Source organism: Balaenoptera ricei, chromosome 6 (assembly GCF_028023285.1).
Source record: "Balaenoptera ricei isolate mBalRic1 chromosome 6, mBalRic1.hap2, whole genome shotgun sequence".
Classification (NCBI taxonomy): Eukaryota; Metazoa; Chordata; class Mammalia; order Artiodactyla; family Balaenopteridae; genus Balaenoptera; species Balaenoptera ricei.
The window spans coordinates 104929139-104950323 of record NC_082644.1 but is presented as its reverse complement, the minus strand read 5'-3'; positions in this window follow the sequence as shown (position 1 = coordinate 104950323).

Below are 21185 nucleotides of genomic sequence, written 5' to 3'. Positions count from 1 at the left end.
CCAACCAGAGTTTTGGATTAAATATTTATTCGCCATTAAAATATTAATGCAGCTCCACTGTTTCTGTAAAAAATATTAATTTCTTATGGCATTTCCAGGCAATGCCTAAGTTATAAATTTCATATCCCACAGGAAACTGCTTATCTTCTGGCCCCTTTTGTTCAGTTCTCTTCACTCCTCTTGGGTGCAGGAGTCTGGAAGGGACAGGAGGGAAGAGGCAATTGATCTGTCAACCAAGCCCCTGCCCAGTCACTGCTTTCCCTCTTTCTTGCCACTGTGTTGTCTCTGGTCCAAGGAATGCTCCAATTAGCAATTCAGGAAGCCAGTAGGACAAAGAAAAGTAAGATCAGTCTGATAAGAATCCACTGTTTAAGTTAAACTAGAAATCACTGAGTGTCATGATTTCAGGAAAGATAATTTCATCCTCCTTCAGTGTCCTAACCTCACTCACTTTTCCTCTCTCTGGACATGGATTTTTTTTCGTTTGTTTTCAGTTTTTCAGCTTTTTTTTTTTTTTTTTTTTAAATTAGAAGGAGACCACATTCACATTTTGGGGAAAGGAGAAAATTCATACCAAGAAAGGGCTCTCTTTATAGTCTCAAAAAGTTTTCTTTGCAAATATAGTGCTCAGAATTACCTGGTGGTGCTTGTCAAAATATAGATACCATGGCCGACACAGACCCACTAAATCGGAATCTGAACTGGGGTGTGTGTTTAAAGCCTAGGAGATTACAATACATTTCAAAGTCTGAGAAGCCTCAGGTTAAATATTGGGTTAACTAGGCTTTGATTTCAGACAGATTTGGTTTGAATTTTGGTTCCTCTCCTTATTTACTCTGGGAATCTGGGCCAGTTGGCTTTGTAGTTTCCCTATAGATAAAAATGGGAATAAAAATTCTTATTTCAATCAAGATACTAATCTTAACCATCACCTCCAAAAGCCTCCACCTGCTCCTTTGTGATTTGTCGTTGTTGCTGTTGTTTTAAAGATGTTTAAAATGACAATAATAAAACTTGAAAATATGATTTGATCATTGGGTGATGTGCATGGCATATAAGCATTCAATAAATGGTATATCTTTATATGATTGACAGTATCAAGAATAGCTTGGCCAACCCCAACCTGTACACAGGAAAATTACACCAGCAAGCCCTATGTAGCTCCTCCATCACTGCAGGGGTAACCCCAGGATCGGAGGAACTTAAAAGAAGGAACAAGAGAATTTCAAAAGTATAGTTCAAGGCAGCCTAATAGGAGGCCTCCAACATGTTCTCTATAAGCCTTTTGATTTTCAGAATTAATTCATGCTGGGGGAACTGAGAGAGAGTTTCTTTTTGGCAGGCTGTGAAGGGGGCTGATTTACTGGACAATTGCTCATGGCTATTTCAGGTCTCTGTAAGCTGCGCCTTGCCCAGGACCGCACGCCCCGCCCTCCGCCCTTGGCTCACTGACTGTTGCTGCTCTATCCCAGCACCACTGGGATTCACCTAGGCGTTTTGAGGAAAATGTCTTAGAATTATAGAATTCTAGGGCTTTAGGATCAAATATACTTAGGCAGAAATCTTGACTCTATAACCTACCAGCTGATTAGAACTGGGCAAGTCTTTTAACTTCTCAAATCCTCAGTTTCTGCACATTTCAACTAGGGATCATATTCTCTTTTAGATTATGTTTAAAAGAGGAGACATGTAAAACATTAGTTATACCCTCTTCTTACTCTTATTTTTAATTTTTTTTTTTTGGTGTATACCTTAAATTTTTTTGTCTTTCCTGCGAAATTTGCCAAAATGATTCCTATAATTATCCTTTACTCTTCATTACGTCTTCCCCCAGACCACCCCCCCTCCCCGCCCCTTAACTTATCGACTTCTCTAAGAATAGAGAGATCTCTTTAGGCCAGCAAAATATTCCTTTGGGGTCAGAAACATACTGAAAAAACCTTCATAATCACTTATATATCTGCTTTCTTCAGAAGTCGCCACTGTCAACAGCCTCCCTCTCCCCTGCTCCCACAAAGTAATAGCTATCTAGGAGGCTGAATTGTTAATTCCTAGTGTGCTGCAGCTGCAAAACCAAAATTGTCCCAAACTAGGGTGTGTCGATAGAAATGGAATGTTTAGAGTGAGGGAAAGTCTGGTTCTGTCCTCATCTATGCTGATCAGCCCACATCTGGAAAGGAGTGTACAGTTCTAGGTATCACACTTTAATGACAAGACAGACCATGAGTAACACACTAAAGAGAGAATCATTTTGAGAATGAGGCAATGAGAAAAACAAAACACCCAGATAAGAGCAGGTGAAAAACTTGGACCTTCAAGTGTAGGGATAAGATGATGAGGGATGGACCAAGATGTGACCACTGGCTTTAGAAATCTGAAGGGGTAAGCAGCATTCAATACACTATGTGAAACTACAGATGGGTAATATTAGACTCAGTGATTACATGCCACAGGGATATGTGGGTTAAATACACAAGACACAATCCTCTAACGACGGGAGTGTCTTAAGATGAAAATGGCTGGCCGGCAAAGGTTGGAGGCCATGTCAATCTTTCAGTGCAGGTGATGTTAAACACCATTCAAAAACTCCTGAGATTCCATGGATAAGTCATAAAGACACTGTACAATGAACACAGACAGCATTTTTCAAAGTGTGTTCCTCAGAATAGACAGGTTTTAATTTAAGCGTTCTATAATTAAATAAGTTTGAGAAATGTTTACTTGGCTTGGTAAAACCTTCTTCCAGAGGATTTATTTAGTTAATGAATATCGTGAATTTTCAAAAATGTACAGACTATATAAAATGTTTCCCAAAATTGTTTGGTCATTGAACCCTTTCATTTATTATGCAGTTTTCCCTAGTGGAACACATGATACTAGTGCATGGCAAACCCTTATGTACAGTTGAAGTGGAAGATTGGACTTTGGAGTACGAAAGAAAAGGGCTCAAATCCTGGCTCTGCCATTCACTAACCATGTATCTTTGCGCAAGTTACTTTTATTTCTCTGAGCCTCCTTTATCTCATGTGTAACACCCCCAAGGTTTAAAAGGTACAGAGTAAAACCTGGTACACTGTAAGAATATGATAATTGTTAACCATCATCAGCATTATTATCATCAGTATTCTTGACAGGATCTAACAGGGATTTTGCTTCTACAATAGTCTTCAGTTCTTTGAGATTTAATACAGTAAACTTTTTATGACATTAGCTTTCTGGAGGTAAGTTTGGCAGCACTGATTTAATTTTAAAATATGCATGTGCCCCGACTCCTCCAGTATTCCCTAAGCAAGCTACCTCCAAAAGTATTTGCACATATATATTTGCCCAAATATATCAGTACACTAGAGCACTGTGTATAATATCTAAGACTAAAAATAACCTCAGTATCTATCACTAGAGGACTTGTTACCAAAACGAAACAGAACAAAACAAAACAGAACTTTCCACTGAGGAATTTGATGTGGTCATTAAAAAGAATGATATAGATCTGTTGGTGTTGACATGGAAAGATTCTTCATGGCTGTTTTCCAGTGCCTGTAGCATAGTGCCTGACTCATTGCAGGCAATCACTAAATATTTCTGAAATACAATGAATCAATATCACTATTTATTTCTGAGTGAAAAAGCAAGTTGCAAAACAATAGTACATATATATATATTTGTGTGTGTGTATATATTATATGCACACATACATGTGTAAACATGCATATGTATATATATACACATATAATACAGCATATCAGCAGCTGAGAACCCTTGATTCTTCTTTTTTTTACAGTTTTATTTTATTTTAATTAGTTTTCACTGGAGTACAGTTGCTCCTCAATGCCGTGTCAGTTTCCACTGTACAGCAAAGCAAATCAGCCACACACATACATACATCCCCTCTTTCCTGGATTTCCCTCCCATTCAGGTCACCACAGAGCACCGAGTAGAGTTCCCTGTGCTATACAGTAGGCCCCCACCAGCTACCTATTCTATACATAGTATCAACAGTGAATACATGTCAATCCCAATCTCCCAACTCATCCCACCCTGCCTACCCCCTAGAACCCTTGATTCCTGAAGCACAGTTAATGTTGGTCCTAATCTAAATTCCATGTCTTAATATTTAAAAATCTTCCCCATGGTTTCTGCAAGTTTCAGGACTTTTCTCCCCATGTTTTGTTCCATATGCATGTTTCTACATATACTCATGCTGCTTCCATTTTACTTGGGATACAAAATTCAATCTTTTTACCTATATCTCCAAGAATCAACTCATATCCAAGTCTTTTCTTGTTTTGGGTTGATGTTGCTAAAGATTTGTAGAGTTATTATTGAGCCTAGAGGGTGGCATTGAAACAAGTATGGCTTTCTGCCATCTGTCTGGCTTCAGTGTCACTTCAATGTCACTTCCTTCCCTTCCTCCAGCCCTCTCCCACCCCGTCCTCCACCTTCAGGGTAGCGGCCTAACTCCTGAGTTTATATGTTTCCTCCCAAACTCTTCTAGCCATACTAGGGGCTCCTATTTTCTTTCTTACATATTCCCAAACAAATGTCCTTTATACAATGAATCCTACCAAATACAGCAGCTTTTTTCCCTCATCTAATTACAATTATAAATTTATAGACAAAAGTGTGGAAGGTTACACATTATACCATTAAGAGTCACAATCTTTGGGGTTATGGGCTTGTAGAGGTTGGGGTATATGGTTGGCTAAGGAATTTTACATTTTCATGGGCAAATTTCTACGTTGCTTGTATTTTCTTATATAGTATGTTTTATGTTGATAAATAACCAAATAAAAAAAGGAGACACACAGTCCCAGCTCACTGTTTCTACCATCTGAATAGAAGGATATGAGACAAGTAAGAAACTGAGCCTGTTTGGTGATAAAATGCTGCAAAATGAAAGGAGAGACCAACCAAAAGAGACTTGACTCTGTTCCATCTGATAGAACGTAAGCACCCCAGTGTGTTAGGGAAGGGGAGCTTAGATCTTCTTGGGTGATCTACTAGCAGAGACATATGGGCAGCTGAAAACCAGCATTTCCATATTAAGCAGCCATTGTACCCTGAAAGTAAAAGCCCTTCCATTTAGGCATGAGAAGAGCACGTTGTTCAAATAGAATCCTAGCTAATACCGTGGTTGTACACCTGCAAGTGAGAGCTCTGCTGAGAAGCTTGTCAGCAACTCCCCATCATGTTAAATAGCTGTGGAAGCGCTGGGTACCTGGCTGCTGAGATAATAACACTGATGGCGTCTGAACATTTTAGGGCTGTGACTAATCTTTGTTTCCTTCTTTTTTCTTATGTTGGAAATTAAATACTTCTCTCTTTGGGGGAGTTGCTTTCCAAAGAAAATATTATTAATCGATAGCCCCGAGGATGGAAAATATCCATTTTTCTTGGAGGCCCAAGAAGTCCACAGGGATGCTATTTTGCTTCACATCTGTCTCTGTCCTCAGAGGCTCATGGGGCAGCAGAAAAGGTATAATGATCAGAATAAAGACAATGCTCCACTGTATATATGTACCACATCTTCTTTATCTATTCATCAGTCGTTGGACATTTAGGTGGCTTCCACGTCCTGGATATTGTAAATTGACATATACACACTCTTATATGTAAAATAGATAATAAAAACCTATTGTATAGCACAGGGAACTCTACTCAATACTCTGTGATGACCTATATGGAAAAGAATCTAAAAAAGAGTGGATATACGTATATGTATAAGTGATTCACTTTGCTGTACAGCAGAAACTAGCACAACATTATAAATCAACTATACTCCAATAAAAATTAATTAAGAAAAGAATGAAGACTGCAAATCATGATAACAATGGCAGCTAAAATCTGAGTACTTGGTGCTAAGTTCTGCAATAAAGAATTTTACATGTAAGAACTGACTCTATCCTTTCAACAATGTAGAAGCTAAGTGCCATCATTTTATGCTTATCTTACAGATGAAGAAATAGCCTCAGTTAGACTAATCTGCTCAAGGTTAGTGATACAACTAGCCTGTCTCACCCAAAGGAGCCCTGACAAAAGCTGTTCACTTTACTAAGTGACTGAAATCCATTCAAAGGATGTTCAGGGACAAGAGATCAACCTCCTTGTTTTACAGATGGGAAACTGACCTCCAGAATAGTAATGGACATCATGACATCACAGATGTGAGCTAGCTGTGATGAGGCCAGGAAACTGTATCTAGGACATCTCTGCTGCTCTAGTGTCTAACAATGGGTCCAAAAGGAGGGAAGTCCCTAAGATTCTTACTGCCTCACTTAGTCCCACCAACATCTGTGCAAATCAGGTCCCAGCATTCACACTGAGCTTCTCAGAAGAAACCTTTCTCCACCTTCTAGGAAAAACCCTCCTTTGCCCCCCAGTAAGACTGCCCAAATGGATCAGGCAGACAGGAAGAGTGCTGGCTTGGTGGCATCTGGTTTGAGAATGGGAACAGATTGCTGGCATGTTCTGAAAGCCCATTAAATTTCACTGAATTATTAAGTTCCTTCCTTGCTCCTTCATCAGAGTCATCTGTCTTCTACGGTTCCATTCAGTTCTTTCCAACTCTCCAATCCTCAGGAAAAAAGCCATGCTTTAAAGTGTTCCTGCATAGCTGAGTGTAGAAGCAAATGCCTTGATTAGACCAGCTTTGATCCCATTTCATCTTACTGCAGCACAGCCATTGGGGTAGAGAGGTGGCTGGACTGGGATGGAAAAACACTGGTGTCAGTGCATTCAACATCCAGTTATGTTTTCTAAACCACTTTACTGAAGTATGATTGACAGCTCTCCGATGTTTAACTCAATAAATTGGGCATGCTGCTTCAGCCCTCTGAGTCCAACTTCTTCACCTCTAGTTTTACAAATGAGCTACAGTATCACTTTAACTGTCACGCAGTGTCGAGAGGGCTAAGTAAGAAGTAAACACAAACCTGCTTGTAAATAAAAAGGCACAAAACAAATATAAGAAAGATGTTGATTTACCTATTATTACAGTGTTGTGGAACATGAAACACCTGAGGCAGAGTCTTATGATTTGTCTAGATTCTGTCTTTAACTTTTGTGAGTTTTGATACATCTCAAAAAGTAAGAAAGCTATCATACATGTAAAATTGACTTCAAAGAATTTTAGATCATGAGGGTTTGAACTAACTGACCTCCTTAGCACCATGGTCCAGGCTGCTGTGTTTACTATTCAGAAACTGAGTCCAGAGATCAAGGACTCACTGTTTTGCCTCCCTAGGTTTTTTGGATATTATCCTAAGTTACCATTCCTTCTAGCTCATATCCACTTTTGCATAAGAGGAAGAAAGACACTTAAGGGACTCAAATATATCACTTATGTTCCAAATTACCCCTCTGAGCTAGAAAGGTCATCCTGGAATTAGGCATGTAGAACAGAAAAGGCTTATAGTTTTGGAAGACAAACACGGAATGAATAACAGAGACATAAATGTGATAAAGACTGAACAGGAGAGAGCTGAGCAATCGACTAACATGACTCATTCTTACCTCATTCGTATTTATTAACAACAACAACAATAATGGCCTGCAGAATGGCTCCTATGTGTTGGAGTTTTATTTGCATCATCTCATTTAATCTTTCTAATAAACCTGTGGTGCGAAGGTTAATACCCACTTCTAAGGGATGAAGAAACTGAGGATCAAACATATTATGCAATTTGCTCAAGATCGCAAAATGAGCAAGGGATAGAAACATGATTAGAAATCAGTGTTGCCGAAATCCAAACACTCGTGTACAACACCACAGTGTTTCTCCTAAGGTGGACAGACTTCTCATGCCTTCCATTTTTGAATTATGCTTGGCAGGTAGTCAACATCCATTAGGTATTCCTTGATTATATTCGGTTAGCATTGCTGCACAACAGAATGAAAAGCTGGAGAAATGTGAGAAACTGCAGAATAGATGAGGTTGAATGCTAAGAGGATTGAACTATTGCTGGTCTATCAGTCATAAATCCTTAGTTTTCTTTTCATCTTGAACATCATTGTATTCATGTGACCTCGAGCAATCCACTAAAACCTCTCCATGCCTTGCTTTTGATGCCTGTAAATAGGGACTATTGTACCTGCCTCACATATCCATCAGGGTGGTTCCAGAAATCAAATGAGCTGTCAGGGCAAGTACTTGGCAATAAAAAGACATTGGTATTTTTGTTGCTATTTATGACTAAACATAAGGGTTTATAGTATCTCTCTCTGAAAAATAACTATGATAAACTCACATAAGCAAAAGGCTGGGAGGAGTGTGGGCAAAGACATGAGTGGAGGGGAGTGGGAGGTGTGTGGGTGAGCAAAATGAGTAATATGGGCACTTCAGGGCATGGGAAATATTACAAGAGTTCATGAATTCAACCCAGGATAATGCGTCTGTGGGGTGAACTGGAGGTGAGACAGGTGAGCCATGGAAGTGGGTGCTGGGAGAAGTCAGAGATGGGAACGAATGACTCATCGTCCCGCTTCTGGCCCCATCTCCCGGAAACACAAAGTAGGTGCTAACCCCACATAATAGCTTGGGGCAGAAACAAAAGATTCATTTCAGAGATTTTTATTGGGCGCCTACTAAGTGCATGGGAATGGGAAGACAGGGAAGAGTAACAATTATAGATAGAATACTTGCAAGGACAAGGCGATACATTGAAAAGTGATTAAAACAGAACCTGGAACGAGTTCGACATTTGATAAATGGTGGTGATGATAGTGCTGGTGTTCATTTGATGCTCAGGAAACGTGGAACATAGAGATGTATCATATGTTGTGCCTGCCTTCAAGACGCTCACAATCAGCTGGACCAGAACTAGAGCAGGACAGGAAAGACTTGAGAGGGGAAGAAAGAAGATGGGACTGCTTGCAAAAACAGCTATGTCTCACTCATTCCTGTATCAACACCTTTTGTAATGCCACTTGACAGCTTCCCCCATCAAGAGGTGGAGTCTACCTTGCCAACCCTTGAATCTGGGCTAGTCTTGGGCCTTGCTTTGCCAAAAGAATGTGGCAGGAATGACCTTGTGCCAATTTTGGACTTAGGTTCAAGAGGCCTTGCACACTTCTACTTTCTGTCTTGAGTCCTTGCCAGCTGCTATGAAGACAAGTGCAGGCTAGCCTGCTTGATGATGAAAGACACATGATCACGTCTCCCCTGTTGTCCAAGCCAACAGTTGGCCAACTGCTAAACGATGAGTGAGGCTGTCCTAGACCAGCCAGACCCAGTGGACCCACCTGCAGACTATAAACACATGTGTGAGCCCACCTGAGGTTCTCCAGGCCTGGCCAGATCAGAAATTTCCAGTGGATCTAAAGACTTGGGGAAAACAGTAAGTTGTTTTTATTTTGAGCCACTAAGTTTTTGTATTGTTTGGTATGCAGCGATAGTCAGCTGATACAGGACCTGATAATTGTGCACTGCCATCTTCTCCTAAGATCGTCACAACTGGTCTGTGATGTTTTGTGTCACTGACCCTGTTTTACAGATGAGAAAAGGAAGATTCACGAGGGGAGAAGTAACTCACCCAAGGTCACAGGGATAGAAGTGGTAGAGCCAGATTTTACTCAGTATATCTGACTCCAAATTCTGTGTGTTACACTATATCATGTTACCTTAAGTAAGGTGAAAAAAATTGGTTTATGCGTTGATCAGGGTGGTTGGCATGGGATAAGACAGCAGGACAGGTCATCCACTAGTCAGGGGTGGGGCTCCTGGAAGGCGTGCACTAAAGTCTGAGCAAGAGAACACCAGGAGTGAAATCCACAAAGGTCAAATGGGATGATTCTTGTCTAACCTCCTTAAACCATGAGAAAAAGGGAAAGCTGATTAACTAGAAACAGTTCATGAAAGAGGAGGGATTTCAGGAAGAAAGAGTGACACAGGTGAGGACTCAGGACATGGTGAATCAACACCTCCATCCAAAAAGATGTGACCTTAGATGGGAAGAAGAAATGGTGAAAAGTTAGAATATCATAGCCAAACTTAGACTGCACAGAATTTCCAGTAATCCCTGTTGCCCTTTCCAAGGAGAAATAAATTTGAAAGAAAAGCTTGGAAAGAGTGTTTTAATATCAGAGCCCAAGAAAATCTGTTTCTTGAATTATGCTCGGAAATCCTTCACTCCACCTCTCTCATTATCCCTTTGTTCAAGATTCTTACTCTTGGTCTATACGTAGAGAAATTTCTCAAGGTTTTTTCCTTGGGATTGATGTTACTGGTGCTCACCAAATAATTCTAATCGTATGGTAGGATAAGCCTTCTGAGCACACAGTAGGATCACATTCCCAATCTTCTTGTGGTCAAGTGGAACATAAGACTAGTCCTGGACAATGAGTTGTAAAGATAAGTAATATATGCCTCTTCCATGCCAGGGAATTTAATGGATGAACTTGAGACCAACCAGAGGTCTTTTTTCCTCTGATGCAAAGACCAACAACATTAAAGATGTTGGCTGCTCTACCAATCTGGATCCCTGAGTGACAGCAATTAGTAAAGTTCCTCCACCAACTGATGATGAATAAGCAATAAATAAACCTTTGTTATTTTAAACCCCTGAGAATTGGACGTTGCTTGTTACTGGAGCAAAACCTAGTTTGTCTTCATCAACAGAGTACCTTCTCTTTGCTGGTCTAGGTCAGAATTTCTTAAAGTATGTTCTATGGAACACTAATTCTGAAAGGTTCTCTATTGAAAGAATTCTATGATGAATAAACTCTGGGATACACTACCAACCCTATTTTCATCTTAGGAAATCCCCAGTAAAGATTGTGGAGCATATTGGAATATACTATTCTAGACCCTACCCTATCCATGGCAAAGCCATCTATTCTTAAGATCTCAAACACCACAATCATGTAGCTTATTTCTAAATATATTACTCCTATATCCTAGATATCCCCACATAGAATCTTCTTCTGGCATTTCAAATTCGGTATGGCAGTACCCAAATTCATGATCTTCCTATAACTCAATCTGCTCCTCCTGTTTGTTTACCATTACTCTCCCAAGACACTAAATTACCTTCCATTTTCTTTATGTATACACATTTAAAAGTTCTCTGAAGTCATGGAATTTATCTAGTCTATCACTACCTATGCCTACACCAAGTACAAAGAGTGGCACATAATAGATGCTAACAATGTTTGTTGAATGACTGTCACCTGGGAAGCACCTTACAATCTTGAAGGTGTTTATTATGTCCTTTGAAATATTACACTCATAAAAATATACAGGCTTTGCAGTCGAAGAAAGTTAGGTATGAATTTCAGCTCCCCCATGCATATTTTGCAAAATTGGTATGTTTTCAAACGTATCTGTAAACTCGAGCTTACAACATCTACCACATAATGTTACAGTAAATATTAAATGAAGTTCATTGTGTTGCCTCACGGAGCATGAAAAATGTACTCAAAAATTTGATCTCTCTTGCCTCTCCTCCTGAACCAGTAACTATCATTGCCAACATTTAAGTCCTGCTGATAAAACCTGAGTTGTTATTTTGGGAAGATTACACAAGTTTTCTGAAGATTGCCTTCAACCTATCTTAGAAAATCTCTCTGTGATCAACATTTGGTTGTGATTCTATCTTCTTAATGCCTTCTTGCTCTCTTCACATCTTTCTTGCGCTCTCCTTGGTGTGTTTGCCTTGTTTCTGGCCACCATCATCCATCACCCACCTCCATGATTATGACTATCCCTTAACTATTGTCTGGCCTTTAGCCTTTTCACTAACTCATTCTCCACATTTCTCCCTGAATGATCTTCTAAAATGAAAGGAATTACTCCCCTCCTCAGAATCTTTGAATGCCACTCCATTGCTCTTAGAATAAAGACCAAGCTCCCTACTTGGCTTGACTTATCTGAAAGGTCCTTCAGATTATGCCCATTTTTACCATTTTAGCCTTATCTCCTACCAGTGTTCACTTCAGATCCCATGCTTCAACTGCACTGAACTAGTTTTGGTTATGCAAACAGGCCTTGCTCACTCTCCTGACCATGCCTTTGGCAATGCTGAGCCTCTGTCTGGGAAACTGTATCTCAGCCCTTCACCTACCTAGCTCCAATTTATCCTTCAAGGTTTAGTTCATGTATTACCCTGTCCAGGAAACCTTCCCTGGCCTTACTTTATGGCCAGTCATTTACTCTTCCCAATGACCCTAAAGACGGGTATCATTTGTGTCAAATTTTACAGATAAAAGAGCGAAGACTCAAAGAGATTTAGTGACTTTCCAAAGGTCCCACAGTAAAGAAATGGTGGAGCCAGAACAAGAATGTGAGCAAAATGACTTCAGAGCTGCATTCTAGACTACTTACTTCATTATAGTGTCTCCCCAAGGAATGAACTTGTGCTAAGTTTCTCCTTCGTGTTCAGCATTGTGCTAGATCCTTTATAGCATTTTCACATTTAACTCTCCTAATCCAAGGCATGCAGGAGGTAAAGATGCTTATTCCTTGGAAAACTAATTTTCAGAGAGAAGAATTATCTTGTTAAGGTTCCCAGGTGGTAGAGACTTCTCTAGGTTCTTTCACTGAGCTGCTTCCCCTGGAATCCTCTCCCTCCTACTGATCTGGCGGGAAGTTTGCCTAATCCTTCTCTTAATGGCCAGCCCCAGATGATTTTCCAAACTCACTAAGTTAAACTTCTTTGGAAGGCCATCTATTATTCACTCACTCAACAAGCATTTATTGAGATTCTACAACATACCAGGCCCTGTTTAGATGATGATGTAGGACACTGAACAAAACAAAGTCCCTGCCCTCATGCAGCTTACATTCTACGGAGGAGAGACAAAAAGTAAATGCACCAAGAAGTAATATAAGTAACATATGATAAGGTAAGGGCTAGAGAGAAAAATAAAGCAGGATGAAGGGATGGAGAATAATGATAGATGAGCTTTTGAATAGAACGGTTCAAGATATAATCTGGGAAGACCTGACATCTGAGTGAATATATGAATCAGTCCTTTAGACACAGGATTGTCTTTTCTTTCCACTCCCCAGTGTCTTTTAGCACCACACACGCACACGCACGCACACACACACACTCAGGCATGCATGCACTCCCACCCCTCACATACTTACACACACAAACACACGCATATGCATAAACACACGCTCACACACATTTATGCATATGTGCATATCCTACCTTCCTCCATGGCCCCAGTGATTAATCTTGGTTACTTCTGTGTTCACAGCATGAGGCTACCGATTTTCCATTCACTATTCCTTTCACAAAGTGCTTTTATAAGATCAGTGTTCATAAGCATCATGCAAAAAGCTCATTAAAACACATATTTCTGGGACACAACCCAGGCTGCTCTAAAGAGGTTGGCCTGTGGTGGGACCTGGAAATTTTACTGTTAATCTAAGCCCCGGATGACTCTGATGCAGTGTCAGGGGCTCAGTTTCTCATCATTCAGAACTGTTCTACCTCTGAGGCTTTAGAAAGAAATTCTCCTCTTCCAGAGTGGCGGGGGTCAGGGGTGGGGGGACGGGTTGGATCAACAATTGACTTTGGAGTCAACAAGACTTGAATTTCAAATCCTTTTATTCAGTTTTCATAAATCTTGCTTATCTAATCTATAGAATGGGGAAATGATACCTACCTCATTGGGTTGCTGAAAAGATTAGATGAGATAATATATGTGAAAGATGCGATACTAAGCTTTGTGGGGGGGGGGGACCCTACTAAGTGCTATATTAGTTTCTCTTCATTTCTCTCATGGCATTATCTAACTGGTTCCACCCCTACCCCTTCACAGACCCTATAGAAATTCAGGAGTTCCCCAGTATTCTCCTTACATTTTGAAAAATCTCTGACAAGACTGAGAGTCAAGAAAGAATGACTTGGAATAAAATACTTTTATACAGAAAAAAAAAAAAAAAAATGAATGAATGACTTGCCCCAGTTACGCAAAAATCTAGTTTCTGAACCAGAATAGGAGCTGAGGTTGCTGAACTCCCAGATATTCTTTTCACTACTTAGTCATCTCTATTCTGGTTTGGAGTTATGCTTTCCTGATTTCCCAAGGAAAGAGAGGATGTTCTATTTACAGGCATCACAGTAGTGTGAATATAGGTTAGGTCTCTTCAGTCAGACTGCCTGGGTCAAATCTTTGCTTCTATCATCTGGTTATCTAGTTGTTGGGTGGCCTTGGGCTAATCTATATAAATATATATTGTGTTATATGTATTTCTGTGTTTAATACATTTTAGTATATGTATGTATTTATTTATGTATGTATTTTTGGAGATGTTAAGTTAAACAGTATAGCCTAGAAACTGTCATAATAAACATCTAGTTTCAATCTCCTGTTTGCTAGTTCTATGACTTTGGACAAGTAGTCTAAACTTCTTGAGCCTCAGTTTTTTTCATATCTAAAATGGAACCATGATATCTAATTCTTAAGTTGTGTATGTGTGTGTTTTAAGACAGACAACGCGGGACTTCCCTGGTGGTCCAGTGCTCCCAATCAAGGGGGCCCGGGTTCGATCCCTGGTCAGTGAACTAGATCCCACATGCCTCAACTAAGAGTTCTCATGCCGCAACTAAAGATCTCTCCTGGTGCAGCCAAATCAATAAATAAATATATATATTTTTTAAAAAGATAGATAATACATGTTTAACATATAGCACAAAATCTGACATTTAGTGGATACTGAATAAGAGTTGACATCCCCATGCCATATATCTCTCTCAGAGTTTGAAAGACAGCAGACAACAGACCTGATAAGAAGTGGACTATTTATTTCATGAATTCAAGGAGGACCAAACTCAATACTTTGCTAGGTAGTATCTGATAGCACTCCCCTCCGGCCCCCAGATAGAAATGCAAACATCTACTTCAGAAGAGAAAATTAAATTTTATTCTAGTGTCTGTACCATTTTTACTGCCAAGGGCCTCTCATACAGTGCCTGTTTTCCATTTGATGACAACTATTTTAGGTTCCTGCTGGCTGCCCTGTGAATCTATACCTGGGCACTGGATCATCACTTGCTTCCTGAGCTGAAATATTTAAATCTCCTCTCCAGCTTTGATTCACAACTTACGTCCTGTCTGAACCCATTTCACAGTCAAAAGATCAATATTTTAAAACTTGTGTCTAATAAGCAGAGGTGCCATTTGAGGCTTTCCTGCATGAGGGCTCTATTTCAGGCATTTTTTAATTTAATTTATTTTTACATGTAATCTTATATAATCCTGATAAAAAGTCCTTGCAGAAGATCTAGTTATCACCATCTTAATATGAGGAAATTAAGGCTCAGAGAGAGTGAAGGGGTGAAAACTTAGCCAAAATCACAGATCTAATGAATGCTTTGAGTCCAGGCATATATGACTCCAAATTTCACAGGAGGAAATATTTGCTTGCTTTACTTTTATCTGTTTATGTTCTATAGATTGAGGAAATCTCCCCATTATTGAATTCAATACTTGCCTAAGATGAATTTTCAATTTTCTAGTTAGAGTCTCAGGGAATTACTTAACTGGATATTTTATTCTTTTAATTGAAAAATATAATGCAAATATAGAAAACCACACAGAACAAATGTACAGCTTAATTCATCATTATAAAGCCAACACCTTCGTGACTAGAACCCAGGTCAAGAAAATGAATTTTACTCACTGCTTCAGAAGGCCTACACTGTGTTTTGTCCCAAATCAACCCTCTCTCTCTCCCCTACAAAATAACAACTAACCTGACTTCCTTCTAGTCACTTCATTCTGTTTCTTTATAGTTTTGTCTCCCAAATGTGCATCCCAAGAGATTATGATTTAGTCTTGCCCATTATTTTTTAAAAATTTAATGAGACTTTTAATCTATAGTTCACCTTTTACCTCTTGATTTTCCTTACATTTCATCTGTGGGAAAACCTATGGCATTTGAGGAGTGTCACATAGTCTGGATTTTGTTAGTTGCACACTCATGGCACAAAACATCCTGTTCCCTTGTCCTCTGTATTTCCTGCAAGATGGCAGCTGGATACCAACAACTAATCAGCCTCAGTTCAATCCCTTTGGTAACACACTAAGTGGTGATGAGTTCTTCCATTAGCAAATATACCTAATATGTATATGAGATACTCCTTTCTTCAGAAATATTCCTACTTCCCAAAGGAGGATACTTTCACACTCCTGACAGGTGAAGCATTTCAGGTAATAAAAAACGGAATTAGAAAGTGTTTTGTAGAACATGAGTAATCGTGTACAATTTTTCTTCTTCTCATCTTTCTTTTTTCTCCCTCTCTTCCTTCTCCTTTTCCTCCTTGACTATTGGGAATTTACTGGGTTTAATCTTGTTTAGACTCCAAAGTAATAGATAGAAGGAGAAGTTGGTCAGGTCTCCTAGGGGGCATCAAATTAACCAACCTCTACATTTTTTTTGGTTCAGATTGAGAGAGACCAAAAAAAAAAAAAAAATGCTTGGCTTGTCAAGCAGGCACTGATAGGTCATGTAGACACTGTTTAGAATCCAAGTCTCCATGAAACTAAGGATAGATAATGTGGGTCCTTCTGAAATTTAGAGTTAAATATGTATGTTTCTCTTTTCTTTAACAATCCTATTGGTATTTATGTTCTTGGTTTACTCAGTGACAGAAGTTGAATATAATTGTGTCCTTGGATTTGGGTCAAGATCTCTTTGCCTCTAAATCCTACACAGGACCACTTATTTTATGGCTGGGTAATTTTGGGGAAATTCCTGAAACTCTTTGAGTCTTGTGTTCTTTAACTGTTAAACAGGAACATGCCAGTCTCCTTCCCAGGGTCATCGTAAGCATTCAATAAGGTAAGATCTGTAAAGTATATGGCATAATGCCAGGCACAGTTCAAGTGCTCCAAACATGTTGGTTTTCTGCATTCCTGCCATTTGTCTCTCAGCAAATCCTAAAAATGCCCTTATTTTTTTCCTCATGTTAAAAACAAATGGAATTGGAGAATTAAGATAAATGAACATCTACAGAAATGTTGCAGGTAGAAAGTTATTTTAAAAAACACACAAATAAATAAAAGGGTTTTGTTTTTGTTTTAGAAAGGAGGGAGAATGTGGAAAGATGGAGAGATTTTCTTAGGATGCTCTAAAGGTGAGAAAACCAGAAGGGAGGGAAGACTGACAAAGATATAAAGATGGGATGATACAAGCCATATACAGGGATCACTGGGCAGCTGGAGGAGCTGCAGTCAAAGGTGGAGAGAAGGATGTAGAGGTAATTGAGGCTGAAAAGCTAGACTTAGGGATGGGCGGAGGCACTGATGTGACCCCAAGAAAGGATGACTAAGCTCTCAGTGGGTAATGACACACCTGATTCTAAACATAAAACGTTAAAAAAAAATCAAAATAGGTGTTTGGTGACTCAAACCTACGGAGAGATTCCCCAAACACTGGTGAGAACAAAAACACCAAGGAAGGAAGAATATTTTGAGGAAGATTAATTATGTTTGAATAACGTTGTTTATTTTTATTGCTATAAAACAGCCTCACAATTCAGCTTTCTTCTGGCAAACAGCATCTCCACCAGGAAACACCCATGGATTTCTGTGCCTCACGCTGAGTTCCATCTGTTGCCATATTATTCAATGGCAAATGGCACCCACGTTTTCCCTTGTGGAAGATACATTTATTTATTGGGATGTAAAAAGCGTATTTCTTTTGGTTTATTTGATTTTATAAAGGGGTCATCACAGTTAATTCTAAGTATTTGAAATCTGATTGATTGATTCAGTCAGCCATTGCTACAAATGTTTTAATTGAGAAGAGATGCAGATGGAAAAGATTCCTATCTTCTGGGTGGCTATGGTAACCACTTACGACTGGGTAGATCCTTTATCTGCAGAGGAAGGTAGTGTGGAGTTGTGAAAGAGGAAATGGGTTAGGACTCAACACTTCTGCAATCTTCTCTGAGCTCTGGTGGTAGGCTAGTTGTGTGACCTTGGAGAGGCTAGACTGTCTACATGTTCAAAGGGCATAGATTTTGAAGATACACTGGCTCACGTTAAACTTCTAACTTTATCACTAACTGTGCTGTGCAAACTTGGGTCCTGCTCTGAGTATCAGTGTCCTCATCTGAAATGTTTAAATAGTATTAACGATCTCCATTACCAGGGATGAGGCACTTTAAATGAAGCATTTACTTGGCGATCAGGCTCACAGATAACACGCATACAACAGGAGTTTTCCTTTCCTCCTAATTCTTCTGAATTTCTTTAACTAAAAAATGAAGGCAGTGTTTCCCTGCCAGTTCTAGAGTGTTGCAAAATTCAAATAAATACATATTTTTTGCACGTAGATGAGAAGATTTATAAATTGTAATGAAATTAATACTTGAAAATGCCCTTACTTTGGCATATTGTTAAATGAATGGGAAGGAAAATAAGATGCAAACAATTGATGCTTATTGTGGAGTGCTTATACAGCAACAAGTACTACTAGTTGCTGTAATAAACAACCCCTAGATAAACATTTTTATACTGCTTTTATCACAGTCCAGTGTGGCTGGAGCAGCACTCCTCTCTCTGAGTGGTACCTTTCCTCTCAGCTCTCCTCCAGGACCTCAGAGTCTCCCACTGGATATTTTTTTACATCTAGCTGGCAACTCATGACGTATCAATGAGTAGAAGGTTCTAAGGTCTAGAGCTGGAACTGGCCCATATCACAACTGCTCCATCCTTTTGACTACATTTAAGCACTAATACTGTCACTTAGATATAGAAGGGCTGGGAAGACTACCCATGTTCCCAGAAAGAAAATGAAACATTTTGCTGAACACATAGTTTTGCCTCTGCTACATTATCTCATTTAATCCCTGCAAAATTGCTGTAAGAGAGGGCTTATTGTACATAATTTGCAAATAGGATAACTGAGGCTTTGAGATGTTAAATAACTTATGAAAAGCCACATAATTAGCAACAGACAAGCTTGTGTCCCTCAACTTACCTTGAATTACACATGCTTTGAATTGGAAACACAGGCAGATGAACTTGGAGGGAGGTCCTTTGCCTGGTCAGATTGGGTAGATGGGGTGAGGATCACCCAAAAGAAATATTAAAATATTAATGGCTATGGACTGTAGGCTTTCAATGTCTAGCCTCCAACAGCCCCAAATATATACTATAAGAAATCATCTTCTCTGAAATAAATTTGCAGCAAAATTACAGTGCATAAGAAAAACTGAGATCTTTCATGTGCCAAGAATTGAGCTAGAAATACAGAGTACAAACAGCACATGAGTGTAATTCCTAGCCCCTGAAAATCTTGGCTTAGTGGAGAAAATAATACAATTTTTTGCATAATACTTAACAAAAATGACATCATTAGGATAAGAGAACATACTTGCAGAAGGCTATATTAGATAAATTTTAAAATATCAAGCTCTGGGGTGAGAGTATCTGGATTTAAACTCCACTTACTAAATACGTGACTTTGGGTGAATTGCTTCCACTCTCTGAGTCCCAGTTTCCTCATTTGTAGAAGGGGACTTTTAACAACTAATTACATCACAGGGTCACGAAAAGGAAAATATATCTGTATAAAGACTTTCATACATGTATGGTTTGGTTTAAGGCAGATGTTCAGAAAATATTTATTGTCTTCTTCCCTTCATGCAATAATACTATAGAAATAATTTAAAAATACTGCCATTTGTTAGAAGTTTACTATGCCCCACTTGACATGCTAGGTACTTATATGGATTATCCTATTTAATTCTCACCAGCCTCTTCTTGAAGAGACAGAGTTACATGCCTGACATCACATCAAAGAGGTAGAGCTGACATTGGAACCCTGGTCCTCTGGTTCCAAATCCACTAATACCACCCAGCATCATTCTTTGGCAGTTTAGGTCATTGGGTCCAGTCATAAGTTGTGCTTTGATTCTCTTTTTGACATCTATATTAGGCAAAAGGTATCTTTTCTTGAATGCTTCTAGTGTTAGAGAACTCAATGTCTCTCCAAACTTTATAGCATTTATCAGGCAGCTGGTTAGAAATTTATTTCAGTTGGACAGAAGTTTCCTTTCACATAATTTTCAACAGTTGGTTATAGTTCTGCCTTCTGGGTACACAGGACAAGTCTACCTCTTCCGCCTTAAGAATACAACTCAAATGTTTACATATATTTATGATGAGCCTGAAGTCTCTTCTTCTCTGGAAAAAATATTCCCTGTTTCTTCAACTTCTCTATGACATCTGGGCCCTTCACTCACCAGTATAGTGACCCCTGGGCAGTTTTTAATTTGTTAAATCTTTGCCCAGAAGCAGAGGTGGTTTCCACTTAGAGGCCAGAACATTGCACAGCCTACTGTTTTGGACTCAGCATTTTCATTCATAAGAGCCTGAGATCTCATTAGCTTTCTCAGCAGCCTTATCCTTTCATTGGCCTCTGCTCTCCTTGCAGTCATCTTATATGACGAGCTGGTGAATTACAGGATGTCAGGGCTAGAACGAATCTCAAAGATAATTTTTGATAAAGGGTGAAATGAGGTCTAATCACCTTCTCCAGTGGGCAGAAGGACCATCTACACATTCTCCTTCCCATCTGTCCATCCATCCAACAAATACTTCTTGAGTGCCCATCGTGTGTGCGCCCCTGTGCTGACTGCCGGGTGTACAGTAGCATACAGAACAGAAATGCTCCCTCCCGCATGGAGCTAACAGTTTAGAGCAGGAACCAGGCTTCAGTCATGTCATCTCAAGTGAAACATATTACCATACTCTGTGATGAGGACAGGGCAAGGAAAGATCAGGGTGGGGAATTCCCTGGCAGTCCAGTAGTTAGGACAAAAAAAAAAAGAAAAGAAAAGATCAGGGTGCTATGGGAGAGGATAATAAGAGACCTGATTTAGCCCAGAGATAAGTACTATGTACCCCTACATCAAAGGATATATTTTTTTTTACTGCACCACTTTTGTCATTTAAGCCACTGAATGTAATGAAATAAAGATGGCCACCAATTCTTTGACACTTTTCCCTGAGATACAGTGTCTGTTTCCCCTTCTTGTGGAATCAGGGCTGGCCTGTGACTGCTTTGACCAATGGGATGTGGTGGGAGTAATGTTGTGCCAGTTGTAAGCCTTGCCTCGGAGATGACAGGCAGATTCTACCTTGGTCTCCTAGAGCCCTGAGCTGCCATGTAAGAATTTTAGCTACTCCATTGGAGAGATCATGTAGAGATGCCTTGAGAC